The sequence below is a fragment of the Cavia porcellus genome, unplaced genomic scaffold (genome assembly GCF_034190915.1).
Source record: "Cavia porcellus strain 051 isolate PalLab524CR breed Dunkin Hartley unplaced genomic scaffold, mCavPor4.1 scaffold_30, whole genome shotgun sequence".
NCBI lineage: Eukaryota > Metazoa > Chordata > Mammalia > Rodentia > Caviidae > Cavia > Cavia porcellus.
In genome coordinates this window covers 46866482-46881892 of record NW_026947513.1, presented here as the reverse complement: position 1 = coordinate 46881892, position 15411 = coordinate 46866482, and positions in this window count along the sequence as shown.

Sequence of the window (15411 nt, the reverse complement as noted above, 5' to 3'; positions counted from 1 at the left end):
GTAATAGCCAAAAATTTCCCAAACATTGGAAAGGAAACTGACATACACATAAGTGAAGCCTATTGAATTCCAATCAGCCATAACCAAAATAAATCTACACTCAGACATATAATAATCAGCATCCAAGAAATTCAACATAAGAGTGGAATACTGTTAGAGAAAAGAGACATTACCTGTTAAGGAAAGCCCATCAGAATCATAGGAGTCTTCTCAACAAAAACAATGAAGTCAAGAAGAGCATGTAGTGAATTATGTCAAATCCTAAAGAAAAATGATTTCCAACCCAGATTGGAAAACTGTCCTCCAAAATTGATGGAGAAATAATGTACTTCCATGACAAAGAGAAGCTGAGGAACTTCATGACCACCAAACCAACCCTGCAAAGAATATTTAAAGATATTCTAAATAGAAATAAAAATAACTACAAATTTAAGAACACCAACAGAAAAAAGAACACTAAGAAAGCAAACAATAAATCAAAGAGGAAAGGTAAAGAACCAACAGCAGAAAGATAAACAACAAAAATGAGCCAATATAAATCAGTTACAACCATTAGTGTAAATGGCCCCAATTAAAAGAAACAGACTGGAATCATGGATCAAGAAACAACATCCAACTGTATGCTGTACAGAAGAAACCCATCTAATCCAAGAGGAAATTCATAGACTGAAAGACAAAAGTTGGAAAACAATACTTCATGCAATAGGAAACCTCCCAAAAGAGTAGGAATAGTTATTCTGTTTGTGAACTTCAAACCAAGAATGATCAAGAGACAAAGAAGATCAGTACATACTAGTTAGGGGAAAACTTCAAGAGGAAGAGAGAACAATAGTAAACATATATGTACCAAATGTGAGAGCACCCAACTATGTAAAACAAATATTAATAGAAATGAAAAAATCAAATAAGCAATAGCACAGTTATAATGGGAAACTTTAACACCTCATTGACACAAAGAAACAGATCAGAGGTGGATAATTTGCAAACGAATACAGAAAGTGAATCAAACTTGTGAACAAATGGATTTAATAGACTTGTACAGAGTTTTCCACTCAATAGCAACAGATATACATTATTCTCAGCTTCACACAGGTCATTCTCTAAAATAGATTATATATTAGGCAATGGAACATGTTTCAGTAAATGCAAAAGAATTGAAATTATCCCAGGCATCTTATCTCTTCATAGTGCCATAAACTAGAAATCAATGACAAAAGAAACTACAAAAATTCCATAAACACATGAAATTAAATAATATACTCCTAAATAATCAGTGGGTCACAGAGGAAAAGAAGAAATTAAGCAATATCTACAAGCAATCAAAAATGCAAATACAACTTACTGGAACCTATGGGATGTAATGAAAGCAGTCCTCAGAGGGAAATTCATTGCAGTGAATTCCTACATCAGGAAAATAGAATGAACATAAATTAACAAGCTGATGCTATACTGCAAACCTCTAGAAAAAGAAGAGCAAGATAATCTGAAAGCCAAAAGAAGGGAGGAAATTATAAAGATCAGAGCAGAGTTTAATGAAATTGCAACTAAGAAAACAATACAAAACATTAATGAATCAAAGATCTAATTTTTAGAAAGAATGAGCATAATTGACAACCTCTACCAACCTTATTGAAAAAAGGAAATAAAACCTCAAACTGATGCAATAAGGAATGAAAAGGGTAAAACCTCTACAGACTCTGTGGAAATACAGAAGATCATCAATACCTACTTCCATAGCCTTTACTCTCATAAGTTTGATAACACAGAAGAAATGGACAGATTCCTAGAAACATATGAATTACCAAAGCTAGGTCAAGAGGATATAAAACTGTTGAATAACAATTTCAGTTAATGAAATGGAAAATGTAATTAGAACTTTACCAACAAAGAAAAGCCCAACTCCTCATGGACTCACTGCTGCATTCTACAAGAAATTCAAGGAAGGCTTAGTGCCAACACTCCTCAAACAGTTCAATGAAATTGAAAGGGAAGTAACTCCCCTTAAATCATTCCTGGAAGCAAGTATTACCCTAATAGGAAAAGCACAGAAAGACCCAACAAAAACAAAAAAACAAAAAAAAAAAAAAAAAAGAGAGAGAACTACAGGCCAATTTCCCTAACAAACATATATTTAAAAATCCTCAGTAAAATACTGGCAAACAGACTGCAGCAAGTCATCAAGATTATACACCATGACCAAGTGGAATTCATCCCAGGAATGCAGGGATGGTCCAAAATATGCAAATCAGTAAACTTTATGCACCGTATCAATAGAGCCAAAGACATCATTTCAATAGATGCAGTAAAAGCTCTTGATAAATTCCAAAACTCACTCATGATAAGAATACTACAGAAAATTGGAATTGATGATCTTTACTTCAATCTGATAAAAGCCGTCTGTGACAAACCAAAAGACAGCATTATGTTAAATGGTCAAAAACTGAAAGCTTTCATTCTAACAATCAGGAACCAGACAAGGATGTCCATTGCCATCATTCCTATTCAATATAATGCCGGAAACTTAGCCAGAGCAATTAGGCAAAAGAGAAATAAAGGAATAAGGATAGGAAAGAAAGAAGTTAAAATATCATTATTTGCAGATGAGATGATGCCCTATATAGAAGACTGCCAAAACTCTGTTGAAAGACTTCAACACATTTAAACCACATACAGAAAAGTAGCTGGATCAACACTTAAAAAATCAATAGCATTCCTGTACAGAAAAAACAAACTCATTGAGAGAGAAGTAAGAGAAATCATATCCTTTACAATAACATCCAAAATGATGAAATACTTAGGAATCAATATAGCAAAAGAAGTAAGAGATCTATTCAGTGAAAATTACAATAGTCTGAAAGAAAAAATAAAAGAGGATCCCCCAAAATGAAAAAAATATTCTTTGTTCATGGATAAGAAGAACATTGTAAAAAATGAATTCTCCCAAAATTGTTATACAGATTTAATGCAATTGCAACCAAAAGACCAATACACACCTCACAGATCTAGAGAAATCACTCCTAAAAATTATCTGGAACCAGAGGAGACCTAGAATAGCAAACACAATTCTAAGAAGCAAAGACAATACAGAAGGCATCACAATCACTGACTTGAAGTTATACTATAAAGCTAATGTAATAAAATCAGCATGGGACTAGAATAAAAACAGGCCTGAAGATCAATGGAATAGATTAGAAGATACAACCACAACTACAAAGATATTCAGCCACCTTATCTTTGACAGTGGGGCTAAACACATTCCTTGGAAGAAAGATAACCTCTTTAATAAGTGGTATTAGAAAAACTGCCTTTCAATATGCTGGAAACAAAAACGAGCCACATGGCTATCATTGTGAACAAAACTAACATCAAAATGGATCAAGGATCTAAAATTAAAACATAAACACTAAATCTACTGGGAGACAAAGAAAGTTGAAAACATGAAAACATAGGGGTAGACAGAGAATTCATGAACAAAATTGTAACTGCACAAGAAATACTTTCCAGAATCAACAACTGGGATCTCATCTTATTAAAAAGTCTTTGCATGTCAAAAGAAATCACCATCAGAGTGAAAAGAAAACACATGAAATGGGAAAAATTCCTACTCAACTGTCCCTCAGACAAGGGACTTCTAACTAGGACATATAGAGAATTTTTAAAAATTAGACCCCTGAAATTCAAAGACTCAAACCAAAAATGGTCATCTGAGATGAATATACAGTTCTCAGCTAAAGAAATACAAATGGAAAATAAATACATGAAAAAAATATTTAGTATCTTTGGTCATTAGAGAAATGCAAATTAGAACAACACTGAAATTCCATCTCACTCCAGAAAGAATGGCCAGGATCAAGAAAACTACCAATAAGTAGTGCTGGAGAGGCTGTGGGGAAAAAGGAACTCCTCTGCACCTTTGGTGAGAGTGTAGACTGGTACAACCACTGGGAAATCATTCTGAAGGTTCTTCAAAAAGCTGGGATGAGAGCTCCCATTTGAACTAGCTATTCTACTTCTAGGCATATTCCCAGAACTGAAAATATCATACCACAGTGATATATGTGCACCCATGTTTATAGCAGCACAATTTGTAACACCCAAATCTTGGAAACAACCCAAATGCCCATCAACTTAGAATGGATAAAAAAGATGTAGTATATTTATACAGTGTAGTACTACTCAGCTATAAAAAAGGATCACATTGAGGCTTTTCTAGGTAAATGAGTGTGACTTGAGACCATACTCATAAGTGAAATAAATCTAATTTACAAGTGTAAATACTGTCTTGTCTCCCTAGTATAAGAAACTGAAAGAGTAAATAAGATACAAAATCTTCAGTAAATATTTTGAAAGGGTAAGAAACTGCTTAACGGGAAAAAATAACTCAGAGAAAAGAAATATGGGAAGAAACATGATATAAATTTGTATATATACACTTAAGATAGTACAGATGATTGTACTATTAATTCTATTAGTTCTTGGAACAAAACAGCTAAAATTCATAGGATTATCTTAAATTTGCATTTCTGTATCTGGTATATGTATATGTATCTGTATCTGAGTAACTTTTTTGAAGACAACTATGCAAAATAGCAACCTTAGTTATGTTCCTACTCCTTCTTTTGAAAGCCTATATTGTTACTGATTTGGGCTCTTCATTATTGTTATTTGTCTCTTTCATTTCTTTTTCTTGTATTTTCTTTTGTTTTTCTAACACAGAAAGCATAGATGTACATGTATATGCTAATATATGCTTAGACCATTTCCTAAAATGTTTGCAAGTATTGATTTTATTACATGTGATGTTATCAACAGCAACTTAGAAGAGGACAAGGTATTATGGAAGCCATTGCTTATTTCTTATCATCTTGTTTTGAAGTCCAATAATGCTTTTATTCTTTGTTTTAATTGGTTTTAGTCTACTTTCTATCATTTGATTTCAATATGTGTGAAGATATGGACAGCTATTTTGAAGAGAACAAGAGATATTAAGGTAGCTATTGTTGATTTTACTATTGTCTGGTTTTAAAGGCTTTAATTCTTTTGTTTTGATCAATTTTATACTATTTTGTTTTGTTTGGTGTCATTGTGTGTGAAGATATGGACAACTATTTTGAAGAAAACAAGAGACATTGTGGTAGACACTGTTGATTTCCTATTTTGAAATCCTGTGGTGCTTGCATTGCTTTGTTGTGACTTGCTTTATTCTGTTTTGTTTTCTTTAAAATAAATAAATAAGAAAACTGCAGCATTATAGACCCACCATGAGTCAGTTGAGTCAGATGAAAAATGCTCTAAGAATCTAACAGTGAAAAATGCAGGATTATGTTCCATCTTCACAGCAGGGGCTCTTAGCAATAAAGAGTAGCTTCAATCTTTATTTGGGTAAAACTAGAGAAAGATATTTTGAGGGAACAAACGCAAGCATAAAAGCACAACTGAGCAGAGCCACATTGTGGTGGAAAATAAAGGAATTTGGAAATTCAGGTGTATTTTGTGAATTCAAGCACAAGGTTAAACAGCAGAAATAATGCTCACAAATATTTAGATTTGGTAAATAATCTCAGGACACACTTATTTGACAGAAATTGACAAAAGGAATTTGATCAATAAGGGATGACTCAGTACATAGTGCATGTTTAAATGTTAAAAATTTGACAGAGTAAAAAGTATGTTGCCCTGAATTCCCCTCAAAATACTCTCCTTCACCTCATACATACTGGTTCTATCATTTTTGGCAATGTTTGTTTTATTGGAATAAATTTTTTAAATTTAAACATTCATCATATCATTAAATCAGTCCTTCTATTAAAAAAACACTTAAAGTAGATTGAACACTTAAATGTAAAGCTCCAAACTACTAAAACACTAGAAGAAAACAGGAGAAGTCCTCCATGACATTGGTCTTAGGAATTGTGTCAGTGATAAATCCAAAAGCACAGACAACAAAAGCAATAGTTGATAAATGGGATTACAGCAACTAAATAGGTGATGAGACATCTTACAAAATGAAAGAATATCTAAACAACTAAATGTCAATAAAGAAAATAATTAGTTAGAATAGAGAAATATTTGAACAGATATTTTAAAAAGATAATATACAGGTGGCCCACAGTGGTAAAAATGGTGCTCAGTATCAGTAATTTTTAGGAAAATGCAAATCAAACCCAGGTGAAGTATCACACCTCTCCTGTTAGAATGGCTTTTATCTGCTGTGAGGATGTGGAGAAAGGGAACTGTCACTCACCATTGGCAGGAATATATGCTTAGCAAACACTGTAGAAAACCACAGGAAGGGTCCTCAACCAAATTAAAGCAGAACTGTCTTCTGGACTATATATTAAGGGATCTGAAATCATATCAAGATCAGAATGAAATCAGAATATTGAAAGACGGTTACATTTTCATGGTGGTTAAACCCTTATTCACAGTGCTAACATAAGCAAAGAGTGATCAAAATATATGGTAAAGATGGTTCGTTTCTCTGAGCACCTACACTCTGCTCTTAACTATATGCTAGATCCAACTCAAATAAATCCTTCTCATGTCTCTTTCACTGACATGTCCTAAAAATTATTTTCCTGTAGCAGAAACTGTCACACTGTCATCAGTGAATTTGTAAACCTATTAATATTAATATTATTATGATTATTATTTCTTTTTGAGACAGGGTTTCACTAGATAGTTCAGATCGGCCTTGAACTCACTTTGTAGATGCAGCTGGCCTCAAACTCACAGAAATCCTCCTGCTTCAGTTTTTGGATTGCCTGGATTAGAGGAACGCATGACTGTTCCCAGAATATAAGCTTATATTTTAAATTTTATTTAAAGAAAAGAAAACAAAACAGTAAAAGGGTACAAGTAATACAGAATTTCAAAAAAATAAACAGTAAGGAATCACTAGTTAATAGATTACATATTGTCATCTTAGAAATAGTTGTTCAAGTTACAAAATTAAAGCATGCAAAGTGGATATTCAAACAGTGAGACTGAAAAGAGTTGTGTTCAATGATCCAACAAAAGCTTAGTAATATGGTCATTTTATCTTACAAACCTAAACACATTTGCAGTTGTATCCTTCACAGCACTTTCTTTTCCTCTCTTTTTTAGAGTAACATTTACACATGTTGGGTTTTATTACTCCCACAGTTCTTATTACTTTTTTTTGGAAGAGAATAAAACCAAATGTGACAAAACAAAGCAATCAGTCAAAACAAAAGATGGACATAGTACATGATGTAAAAACAGAATACAAGGTGATCAACAATGGTTACCATAATGCCTCTTTCTATCTTAAAGAGAATTGTCTATGTCATCAGGTATAATAAAATTGAACAAAATAGTAGAGAAAAAACCAATAAAACCTAAATATTAGAGACATTGCTGGACTTCAAAAGAAGATAATAGTTATACCAGAATGGGCATTATAGCGAATCTTACTGCCTTCAAAATAGTTGCCGATACCCTCAAACTTGACACTATCAAACAGAACAGAATAGAGTCAGTCAAAACAAGATAGTGAGAACAATACAGGGCTTCAAATTAAGTTAACTGGAAATCAAAAACATTACTATAATATATCATGCTAATTTTGTAATTTTTTCCCTTAAAAATAACAAAAAAATAATTTTTTTAAAAAGGAGGAAATTGAGATAAAAGAGAACATAACAACATAACAATACAGGTGAGAAGAGAACAATTTAAGCAACGTAGTGCTTCACCACAAGATATCCCGAATTAATAGTACTTACCATAGTGTGTCTTTCCTTGAAATATTTGAGTATAACTTTGTATACTACAGGCTCGAACATATCAAGATACATGAAACCATTCAAGAGGATGAAAGTATTATAAAATATTTAGAACTGGCTAACAGAAAATGAACAATGGTTTCTATATTATCTCTTTGCCTATAAAAATTTTTGTTTATACTATCATAATATAAGTCACTAAGATACAACATGATAAAAGCAATGGAGACCTAAGAACAACAGTTTGATGGGACTTCAAAACAAGATGATATTAAATCAGCACTAGCTATTATGATATCTTGTTTTCTTCAAAATAGCTGTTCATATTATCACAGACAATAATATCAAACAGCCTAGAATAAAAACATTCCACTTAATGAGTGAAAACATTATAAGGCTTCAAAGCCATATAATAGGGAATCATGATTACCACATGCTTTTATGTATTTGTATCATTTCTTATACTAGGGAAACTATTTGGTATTCATACATATGAGTTTGATTTATTTAACTTATGAGTATGGTCTGAAGCTGTGTCCACTTATTTATAAATATCTCAATGTGATCCTTCTTTATAGCTGAGTAGTACTCCATTGTATAAAAATACCACAACTTTTTTTTTATCCATTCCTCAGTTGATGGACACTAGGTTGTTTCCAAGATCTGGCTATTACAAATTGTGCTGCTATAAACGTGGGTGCACATATATCACTGTGGTAAGATGTTTTCAGTTCTTCTGGGAATATGCCTAGAAATGGAATAGCTGCATCAAATGGGACTTCCAATCCCAGCTTTTTGAGAAATCTCCAGACTGACTTCCACAATGGTTGCACCAGTCTACACTCCCACCAACAGTGTAGGAGAGTTCCTTTTTCTCCAAAGCCTCTTTGTTGTTGCTGGTTTTCTTGATGCTGGCCATTCTTTCAGGAGTGAGATGGAATCTCAGTGTGGTTTTAATTTGCATGTCTCTAATGAGTAATGTTGATCAGCATTTTTTCATTTATTTATTTGCCATTTGTATTCTTCATCTGAGAAGTGTGTATTCATCCAAGATTCCTATTTTTGGATTGGATCTTTGAATTGGGGATCTGATTTTTTAAATTCTTTATATGATTTAGACAGAAGTTCTTTGTCTGAGGGAGAGTTTACTAAGATTTTTTCCTAGTTTGTGGATTTTCTTTTCACTATGCTGGAGGTTTCTTTTGACATGCAGAAACTTGTTAATAAGAAGTGATCCCAGTTTTTGATTCTGGGAAGTATTTCCTGTGCGGTTTGAGTCCTGTTCATGTTCTTAAAGGTTTTTAACCAATATATTTCCAACTGCTTCTGTTTTAATATCCAGATGTTTGATCCATTTAGAGGTTAATTTAGTACATGGTAGTAGACATGGATCTAGTTTTAGTTTTCAGCATATGGAGAGCCAGTTTTTCCAACACCATTTTTATAGAGACTATCCTTCTTCCAGTAAAAATATTTGGCCCTTTATCAAAAATAAGGTTGTTGAGTGTGTAGATCATTGTGGTTGTATCTTCTAATCTATTCCATTGATCTTCAGCTGTGTTTTGATTCCAGTACCATGTTGATTTTACTACAGCTTCTTTGTAGTATAACTTCAAGACAGGGATTTTGATGCCTCCTGCCTTGCCTTTGCTGTTTAGAACTGTCATTACTATTCCAGGTCTCTTCTCACTCCACATGACTTTTAGGAGTGATTTCTCGAGATGTATGAGGTATGTTGATGGATTGTATTGAATCTGTGTAACAGTTTTGGGAGATTGGCCATTTTCACAATATTTATTCTTCCTATCCATGAGAAAGGGATGTCTTTCCATTTTCTGAGTTCATCTGCAATTTCTTTTTTCAGTGTATTATAACTTTCCCCTACAGGCCTTTCACTTCTTTCATGAGAGTAATTGATAAATATTTCATTTTTTTGGTTGCTAGTGTGAAGGGTGTGGCTTCTCTTATTTCTCTGTCAGTGACTTTGTTGTTAGTGTATGGGAACGCTATTGATTTTTGTGTGTGTTTGCATCCAGCTACATTGCTGAATTTATTTATTATGTCTAAGAGTCTACCAATGGAGTTTTGGTGGTCTTCTATGTAGAGTATCTTGTCATTTCCAAACAATGATAATTTAACTTCTTCTTTTCTTGTCTTTACCCCTTGTATTTGTCTCTCTTATCTAATTATTCTGGCTAGTATTTCCAGTACTATATTGAATAGGAGCAGTGATAAGGGACATCCTTGTCTTGTGCCTGATTTTAAAGAAAAGGCCTTCAATCTTTGGCCATTTAGTATGATACTTTCTGTTGGTTTGCCGTAGATGGCCTTTATTATATTGAGGTTAAGATCATCTATTCCAATTTTCTGTAAAGTTCTTATCATAAATGAATGTTGGACCTTATCAAAAGATTTTCTGCATCTATCGAGATGATCATGTGATTCTTACTTTTGGCTTTATTGATATGGTGGATTACTTTATTGATTTACATATGTTGAACCATTCCTTCATGTCTGGGATGAATCCCACTTGGTCATGATGCATAATCTTCTTGATGATTTGCTGCATCCTATTTGCCAATATTTTATTGAGGATTTTTGCATCTGTGTTCATTAGGGAGATTGGTGTATAGTTCTCTTTTTTAGTTGGCTCTTTCTCAGGTTTTAGTACTAGAGTAGTATTTGCTTCCAGGAATGAATTAATCTTCTTGACCTAGCTTTGGTACTTCATATGTTTCTAGGAATCTGTCTATTTCTTCAAGTTATCAAACCTTTGAGAGTAGAGGTTTTCAAAGTAGGTGTTGATGATCTTCTATATTTGTACAGAGTCTGTAGTGATTTCACCTTTTTCATTTCTTATTGCATGAATTTGAGCTTTTTCTTCTCTTTTCTTAATAAGATTGGCTAGGGGCTTATCAATTTTATTTATTCTTTCAAAGAACCAACTATATGATTCATTGATTCTTTGGATTACTTTCTTAGTCTCTATTGCATTGATTTCTTCTCTGATTTTTATAATTTTCCTCTCTTCTTTTGGCTTTGGGCTTGACTTGCTCTTCTTTTTCTAGATGTTTGAAGTGTAAAATCAGGTAAAGTATTCATTCTATTTTCCTGATGTGGGAACTCAGAGCAGTAAATTTTCCTCTAAGGATGGCTTTCGTTGCATCTCACAGATTCCCATAAGTTGTATTTGTATTTTCATTTGCTTGTAGGTATTGTTTAATTTCTTCTTTAATTTCCCCTGTAACCCACTGGTTACTCATGAGTGTGTTACTCAGTTTCCATGTGTTTGGGGGATTTTTGCAGTATCTTTTATCATTAATCTCTAATGTCAAAGTGCTATGATCCGATAACATGCAAGGGATAATTTCAACTCTTTTGCATTTATTTAAATATTTTCTTTGAGCTAATGTATGGTCTATGTTAGAGAATGACCCATATACTGCTGAGAAGAATGTGTATTCTGATGTTGTTGGATGGAACACTTTTTTCATGTCTATCAAGTCCATTTGTTCACAGGTGTGATTAAGTTCAATTATTTCTTTGCTGATTCTCTGTCTGGCTGATTTGTCCCTTGGTGTCAATGGTGTATTTAGGTCTCCTGTTATAATTGTGTTACTGCTAATTTGATTTTTCATTTCTGTTAATACTTGTTTTGTATAACTGGGTCCTCTGGAATTTAGTGCACATATTTTTAAGATAGTTATATCTTCCTCTTGAAGTTTTCCCCTAACCACTATGTAATGACTTTATCTCTTCTGATCATTATTGGTTTGAAGTTCACATTGTCTGCAAACAAAATAGCTTTTTTGGGGGGTTCCTATTGCATGAAATGTTGTTTTCCATCCTTTGACTTTCAGTCTCTGAGCATCCTTTTTGGTTAGATGGGTTTCTTGTAGATTGCCTATGGTTGAATGGTGTTTCTTGATCCATTCTGCCAGTCTGTTTCTTTTAATTGTGGCATTGAGACCATTTACAGTAATGATTATAACTGTTATATGTTGGTTTATTGTTGACAGTTCTTTCTGCTGTTGCATCTTTATCTTTCTGTTCTGTTTAATTGTCTGCTTTGTTTAGTGGTTTTTTTCCTAAGTGTATCCAAAATGTCTTTCAGTATTCTTTGCAGGGTTGGCTTTGTGATCATAAAGTTCTTCAGCTGTTCTTTGTCATGAAAGCATCTTATTTCTCCATCCATTTTGAAGGACAGTTTTGCAGGGTACATCAGTCTAGTTTGGAAATCATTTTTCTTTAGGATCTGAAATACTTTACTCCATGCTCTTCTTGATGTTATTGTTTGTGCTGAGAAGTCTACTGTGATACTGATGAGTTTTTCTTTATATGTGATCTGTCTTTTCTCACTGACAGCTTTTAATATTCTATTCTTTTGTTGGATTTCTGGGGCAGTGATTATTATATGTCTGGGTGCAATTTTATTTTGTTATAGCTATTTGGAGTTCTATATGCTTCACTGATCCTGATGTCAGTTTCCATTCTCATGTTTGGGAAATTTTCAGCTATTGTTTCTCTAAATATCCTCTTGACATCCTTTATGTTGTCCCCTTCTTTTTCATTTATCCCTATCAATCTTTTTGTTTATCTTTACGACATCCTGCAGTTGTTTCATTGTTATTTCCTGATTCCTTGTTATTTTTAAAAGATCTTTCCTTTCCTGTTCACTAGCTGCAATCTTGTCTTCAAGGTCTGAATTGTATCTTCACTTTCACTGAGGCAATTTTTACAACTTCGATGGAATTTTTGATTTCCTGCATATCTCTTTGCATCTGCTTTATGTATTCTGTTTGTTTTTTATATTGTTCATCCAGGGATTCTACCTTTTTGTTTAGTTCCTCCAATTTTTTAACTTTTTTAGATATGTTCAGCATCTCCTTCATTTCTTTTATCATTTCTTCTTTTACTTAGATGATTATTTCCTATTTGAATTCCTTAAAGATTCCTGGAGTTGCTTCTTTATTTCACGTGCTATTATGCCTGATATTTCAGGTGCATGGCGTATATTTTCTTCTATGTACATAGCTCCTAAAGGATGAGCTGGAGGCTTCAGATTATAATTTGGTCTTTTGTTTTGTCATTTTCCTATATTTCTGTGTTTCAAGTGTTAATCCAAGGCTTCCCCAGGGTCTGTTGGAAATCCTCTTCTATGCCCTCATGTTCTGGGACTCTGGTTGCTCCATTCCCCAGCTTGAGAGAGGCTCACTGGGGGCGGGGCAGGTTGGCTCAAGACCTGCTGAGCTGGTCCAGTGCAACAGGAAGCCCTGAAGTTCCCTTTTTGGTATTGAGTGAGGATCCCAAACTAGGTGGGCTTGGGGGATGGTGCGGAGACACTCACCCCAGGCCGCCTAGCCTCTGCAACCAATGGTGCTGGCAGATCAGAACTCCAGAGTCTGCCAAGCCCAGCAGGCAACAGCAAGTCCTGTGCAGGCTAGCTCAGGACCCGCTGCACTGGTCCAGTGCAACAGGAATCCGCGAAGTTCCCTGTCCAGGGCCAAGTGAGGATCCCAAACTAGCTGGGCTCAGGACATGGAGCAGGAGACTCTCCCCTCAGGCCGCCCAACCTCTGGAACCCATGGTGCCTGCTACCTCAGAACTCTCCAGATTCCTGTAATAACTTCATGATGCAGGCTGTTCTGATTTTTTGGATTAAAATTTTAGGGTAAGTTTCATTCTTTTCTGGTCTCCTTAGCAGCTGTGTGTATTTATAAAAGTCATTTCTGTTTATACCCAAATATGTTTGTACTACTCATATTTTTTCCATCTGGTAATTTACTTAAATTCCATTGAAACTAATAATGTGATTATTGAAACTCACTTGAATATTTTGGAAAGACTGATAAGGGATCATCAAAATTAAATCAGACATAAGAAAGCAAAGAAATATGAAAACATTCTGAACAACAGTATTTCTCAGGTTCCATTAACTTTTATCAAAGTTTTAAAAAATTTAGAGCAATGTTTTGTGAGTGTACATTATTTAAGAAAACAAATAAAAATGAAGCTCCCATCAAGGATAGTATGCTTAAGAAAATAACTGTGGGCTCAGTTCTAAAGATAAAATGGTTTTAATATATTTGTCAAATTATAGCTTTGAATCTAACATTTATTTTTCTCAATTTTGAAGCTTTGTTCTTATTTTGATCCATTCATATAACAGCTTTTGTTAATTTTTTAAAAGAAATTTTAAAGAGATATATGAACACCAAACCAGCACTCCAAAAATATTCAAGGATATCATAGAGAGACAACAAATCTAACAAAGCCAAAAAAAAAAAAAAACCCAGAATGATTACATTAAGCAAGACAAGTGGTTAATCAAAAAAAGAAAAATTAAAGAATCATCAATAGAAAAAAGAATCCAATGAGTTTTGGCAGTAACTCTCAATGCAACCCTCAGCTCCCCATTTAAAAGACACAAAGACTAGATCACAGAATTGAATTCATCAAGACTAGATGACAGAATTGAATTCATCAGTCTATTGCCCTTAAGAAAGTAGGTTTTAATCAAGGTATGCAAGTGTTATGGTGTTATGGTTTGATAACTAGTGGTCAACTTAACGCCAGCTGGATTATATCAGCATGCATTGAGAGAAGATGCTCCACCTGAGAAGGGTTGCCAGGATAAATAGGTGGAGAAGAAGAGAGGTGTTGAGAGGGATTGAGGCATTATGGAGGCATTGTTGGTTCTCCTACCAGTTACTGTCTGAGCTGTTGGTTCTCCTGGAGAAGCTTTGGTCTTCACATGGAGCATTGCTTCCTGGCTCCGGAGGGGAAGACATGTGTTGCTTGGTCTCTAGGATGAACTCATCATGCTGCTTCCTGGCACATACCCGACTGTGCTTGTCATCGGAGGAGCTCGGGGCCTCCGTGTTGCATTGCTGAGGACAGCTGTGGTGCCTTTCAGGACAGCCCCACTCTTTGCTGTGAGTGTGACTTCTTGGCTCTAGTGTAGAACCCTCATCCCACTAGCACAGCTCCTTCATCCTGCTGGCATAGACTTTCTGGCTTCCACCACTGACCCTTGGGTCTTCCCGGCACGAATCCGTAAAAGAGACTGGCGTGAGTCCTTCTTATGGGCTCTGGACTTCCAGTTGGACTCGTGGAGGCGTTGTTCTAAGCTCTGGGTTTTTATCTGGACTCATGTGGGACATTGCCATGGGGTTTAGATTCTTGACTAATTAATCTATTTTGTTGTTGTTGCGGATCGATTTCCTGCATTCTCCTGTGTTAACTTCCGGTGACCATTATAAAAATATTATAAACTCCATGTCCTGATCTGAATTATTCTCTTGTACAACCCCTGACTACAACATATGGTTTGTGTCTAAATGTTGCCCCAAACCTCACATAGTCATTAGGGAAGGGCTTTTCTGATGTGTCTGAAGGTAGAATTTGTGATGATTCATGGTTCAATGTTAGGATTAAGGGTATGAGTTATACATTCAACATAGAGTGGATGCCTCCATACAATATGAGGGACAGAAAGAAGCTTGTTTTTCCTCTCTCTCATTGCCTTTTCTGTCTTTTCCTGCCATGAATTATTGCCCTCTGCCATAAATGACCTTGACTTTCAGCAAGCCAACTGTAAAATGAAACCTGTAAAAACTGTAAACTAGATAAACTTTTCCTCTTTAAATTAGGGTGTCATGTA